This window comes from Cyanistes caeruleus, unplaced genomic scaffold, assembly GCF_971803275.1.
Source record: "Cyanistes caeruleus unplaced genomic scaffold, bCyaCae1.hap1.1 HAP1_SCAFFOLD_131, whole genome shotgun sequence".
NCBI lineage: Eukaryota > Metazoa > Chordata > Aves > Passeriformes > Paridae > Cyanistes > Cyanistes caeruleus.
In genome coordinates this window covers 479446-483717 of record NW_028255928.1, presented here as the reverse complement: position 1 = coordinate 483717, position 4272 = coordinate 479446, and the positions used below count along the sequence as shown (strand labels likewise).

General features: G+C 58.4%; 1 long non-coding RNA gene across 1 annotated transcript; it reads left to right on the top strand.

Annotated features, from left to right (window-relative positions):
• The first annotated feature begins 367 nt into the window (after positions 1–367).
• On the top strand, positions 368–2367 carry LOC111945092 (uncharacterized). Its single transcript, XR_015282007.1, has 3 exons — positions 368–1075; positions 1262–1360; positions 1743–2367. It is a non-coding gene; the product is annotated as an uncharacterized LOC111945092 (long non-coding RNA).
• Positions 2368–4272: the final 1905 nt, after the last annotated feature.

The following is a 4272-nucleotide window of genomic DNA, read 5'->3' as shown; positions in this document are numbered from 1 at the left end:
CTCGGGCCGGGAGCCCCCCGGGCAGAGCTCTGTGCTCGGGGCCGAGGCCCGGGCAGCGCTGGGCGGCCCGTGGGCCCCCGGCACAGGCGGGTCCGTGTGGCCGGGCCGGCGCCGTGTCCGCAGCGGGCTCTGAGGGGAGCGGCCCGGGCCGGCCGTGGCCGTGCGGAGCCTGGCGGGGCTCGGGGGGCCGGGCCGGGCCGGGCAGAGGCTGAGGGAGAGCGGAACAAGCGGTGGTACAGAGGCCCCGGGCTCGCCATGCCCCTCTGGCCACGCAGCCGGGCTCGGGGGCCGCCTGGCTCAGAGGCAGCCCCGGCTGCGGGGGTCCCCGGGGGTCTGTGGGGAGGGGGCGGCAATGGGGGCTGCCGGAGCTCTGTGCCCGGGGCTGGGCGCGGCTGCCGAGGGAGCGGAGCATGCAGGCTCCCCCCGTGCTGGGGCTTGCTCTGCCCGCCTCAGGGGCTGCATTGTCAGCCCAGAGCCATGTGGGGATGGCCCGGACCAGCGGGGCTGGCAGGGAAAGCAGCAATGGGGGCAGCAGAAACGGGCAGTGCCAGAGCTGGGGGTGCTTCCGAAGCCTGCAGATGTTGGGAGCATGGACAAGGGGGCCCAGGGATACCCCAGGAGCCTGAACCAGGGAGCCCAGACAGTGCTGACCACGCAGGACTTCTGGGATGCCAAAGTGGTGAGGCCAGAGAAGAGGAACCTCCTGGCTTGCCAGGAGCCCCAGCAGACAGAGAGAGGGAACAGCAATACGAACTTGACCCACAGCAATCCAGACAGGGGGGGCTTCCAGGACCCCACAGTGGAGGGACCAGAGAGGGTAAACGCATGGATGGGTGTTTTTGGTGAATCTTGGCCATTTGTGTATTTTAGGGGACTGAATATTAGCGTTTTGGTGGTTTATATGGGCACCAGGTGCCCGGTGACTTCTAGGGAAGGACTTGGAGAGTAGGAAACCCCTAACCCAAAGTGCTCATCCATTGCATTTTCTGAAACCAGGATTTCTGATTCCTAAACTTCGGCTGGATGGAGAAGGAGGCTGTGAGGAAGAGGAAGATGTCCCAGGACACCCAGGCAGGTGAGGAGGAAGTCAGTGCCCCTTTCCCCCTCTCTCCTGCTCCATCTCCCAGCCCAGCCTGGCCCCCGGCTGCAGGACAACCCCGCTGCCGACGCCGTCCTGCCGGGGGCACACTGGGGGGATCTCCTTCCCCTTCCCTCTGGCACGGAGGCAAATCCCATCCTCTCCTTGTCCTTCCTCCCCCAGACAAGGAGCTGAGGATGGAGACCAGGGAGGACAAATCCCCACAGCAGAACCTCGTGGAAGAGGCTGTTCTGAGCAGCTCCACAGTGCAGGAATCCAGCGGTGAGGAAAATCCCCAGAGATCCCACAGGAGGAGGGGCTCCAAACCCATCCCAGGGTGCTCTGAGGAGGAAAGACCCACCCTGTGCTGGGAAGGCGGCCGGAGATCCAGCCAGGGCTCTGAGCTGGTGGTCCATGAGCAGCTTCAGGATGGGGAGAAGCCCTACAAGTGCTTGGAGTGTGGGAAGAGCTTCAGCCACAGCAACAGCCTGATCCGCCACCAGATGATCCACACTGGGGAATGGCCCTATGAGTGTGGGGAATGTGGGAAGGGCTTCAGTTTCAACTCCCAACTTGTCATCCACCAGCGCATCCACACTGGGGAGAGGCCCTACGAGTGTCTCGAGTGTGGGAAGAGGTTTCAGAGCAGCTCCCATCTCCTCAGGCACCAGCGGATTCACACGAATGAGAGGCCCTTCCGCTGCCCCGACTGCAGGAAAGGCTTCAAGCGAAATTCCGCCCTCATCACCCACCGGCGCATCCACACTGGGGAGAGGCCCTACGGGTGTCCCCAGTGTGGGAAGAGCTTCTCAGACAGGTCTAACTTGGCCAGACACCAACGGAGGCACCACTAAGGGAAGCCCTGTGAGTGCCCCAAGTGCAGGAAGAGCTTTCTCCACAGCTCCAGCTTCATCCCACCTTGGAGGAACGACATTGGTAAGAGACCTGGTGATCCATGTTCCCTGGGATCCATGCTGGGAAGACACCTGTACCTTTTCCTGCCCATGGCAATGTCGTGATGTGGGATTAAAGAACATGAGCGTCTGTCCATGGCCCTGTCAGTATATTAAATCCCATCTCAGGTCATTGCCAGGGGCAGGAAAAGGACTCCCTCTCTCACCAGAGGAGAAGAGTGTCCTTTCTTGGCAGGAGGAAATACATGGCCAGGAAGAACCAGTCGGTGGCATTTTAGTTTTCCCTATAAATAATTTGTCTTATCCCTTCTGTTACCAGAATTATTTCTGATTGTGTTAATTCATCATCTCATTGCTGTTCTCAATAAATTGTTCTTATCCCAGCCTGGGATCTTTGCCTTTTGTGCTTTCCATGGGAGGTGGGAGGGAAGCGAGCGGCAGCGCGGTTTCAGCAGGAGCAGGAAATTGGGGAATGCCATTCCTGAAGCCCAGCCCGTGGAAACCGAGCATCCCAGCTGGTGCCAGGCCTGGTTGCCATGGCAGCAGCCTTGGGAGCGGGTCCCTGGCTGGGGGCTGTGGGAACCTCTTCCCTCTGGTGCCCAGGGACAGGAGTGGAGGGAGCGGCTGGAGCTGAGGCGGGCAGGTTTAGGCTGGATGTGAGGAAAAGGTTTTTCCCGCGAGGCTGCTGGGGCACTGAACAGGCTCCCCAGGGAAGGCTCCCAGCTCCAGGGCTGGCTGAGCTCCAGCAGCGTTTGGCCAGCGCTGCCAGGCCCAGGCTGGGATTGTTGGGGTGTCCTGTGCAGGGCCAGCAGTTGGACTGGAGGATCCCCATGGCTCCCTCCCAACTCAGCCAATTCTGTGGCTCTGGGATCCCATGAGCCTGGGGATGGGACTGCAAATGGTTGCCATGGCAATGGACTCTGGCTCCAGGCCTGAGCTGGTGTCCATGGTAACCACCCCTGGCATGGGGTCTCCATGGAGCTGCCAAGGGACTGACCATAGCAACAGGGGCTGTGATGGTTGCCATGGAAACAGACAATGGCAACAGGTCCTGGTGATAGTTGCCATGGAAACAGACCATCGCTACATGGGGCTGGTGATGGTTGCCTACCAAGGATCAGATTTGTTACAGGCCCTCAGAAGGGCTCCATGGGGACATTCCAAGAGTCTCCAGGCTGTTCAGGAGCCAGAGTGTCACAGGCAGAGACAGGGGTTCCATGGAAACCTCCCAGGTGTTTCTGGAGATGCTGAAGGGCCGTGTGCTCAGATGCAGTCCCAGCAATTCCATGGTGACATCCCAGGGTTCCTTGGGCTGCAAAGGCACCGCTCTGTCACAGGCACTACCGGGGGCTCCACGGTGACATCCCAGGAGTCCCCAGGCTGCCAAAGAGCCGGGATGTCACAGACACTCCCTGGGCTTCCTGTCACGGGCAGAGTGGGAGCTTCAGGCAAAAGCTTTATTTCTTTATTGGAGAAACTCCTGCTGAGTCATGAGGTGGAGAAATGACTCCCAAAAGCCACCAGGGATCCTCACCCCCCTTCCAGGAATGCCTAGGCTTTTAAATTCCTTCTAAGAGAGGAGACTGGGAGTGGCAGGATCCAATCCCAGCCCCCAGACTTTGTCAAAGTGTTATAGGTAAAGATTGGACAGGTGGAATTGAAACATAATGCAACTTGTCCCACAGGATTAACAAGGGAATATCATCCATCTTTTCTGATGTCCATTGCCAAAACTGGTACTCTCCCTAAAACATTTCCTGTATCCAAGGCTATCTCCCAGAAAATGCCTGCCAGCTCTGGCTGGCCTTGGCCTCTGGTGGTCCTGACACATCTTCCTCTGCAATAGTGGGGTTCTGATCCTTCCTTCCTGTGGAAAAGCACCAGCCTTCTTGTCCAAGGACCATTTTTAATTTGGCCTCCCAAATTTCATATATCCAAGGATTGCTCCCTGAAAGAAGCTGCTGAGACAGAGAGGTCGGGTTGGCCCTGTCCTCTGGTGATGTTCTTACACTATGAGAAGATGGTTTTAATTCGGAAACACCTTGCAGAAATCTCAGAGATCTCCCAAGGTGGGGTTTTCAGGCCTCAGGCACATGACCATTCTATAGGGACAAAGGAGTTCTGTGCTCCATGGGGTGGAGACTGAGGACAGTGGAGGAGAGCCATGAGAGTATTTAAATAGTTGTTTCAGAGATGGTGAATCCTTCTGACATACACAGAGTTGTCAGCAAAGGAAAGGGCCAGCGATGTGGGGCAGCCAGGGAATGACGACAGCCTGCA